Source organism: Penaeus monodon, chromosome 32, assembly GCF_015228065.2.
Source record: "Penaeus monodon isolate SGIC_2016 chromosome 32, NSTDA_Pmon_1, whole genome shotgun sequence".
NCBI lineage: Eukaryota > Metazoa > Arthropoda > Malacostraca > Decapoda > Penaeidae > Penaeus > Penaeus monodon.
The window spans coordinates 17,216,123-17,216,348 of record NC_051417.1 but is presented as its reverse complement, the minus strand read 5'-3'; positions in this window follow the sequence as shown (position 1 = coordinate 17,216,348).

The following is a 226-nucleotide window of genomic DNA, read 5'->3' as shown; positions in this document are numbered from 1 at the left end:
AACACGTACAGAGATAAGTTTGCTTCTCCTTCTTGAGTTTTCTCAGCATCTGAATTTCAGATTTTCCCATAAACTTGAAAAGCGAACGAGAGAAGTGCAAGAAATCCTAAAAAAACGGCGAAGGAAGAAAAAAGATTTGACAAAAAAAAAAAGATAACGTGGATGTAGGTGAAGAGAAAAATACATTTTTATCATATTCTTAAGTGGGCATATTCACCCAAGTACG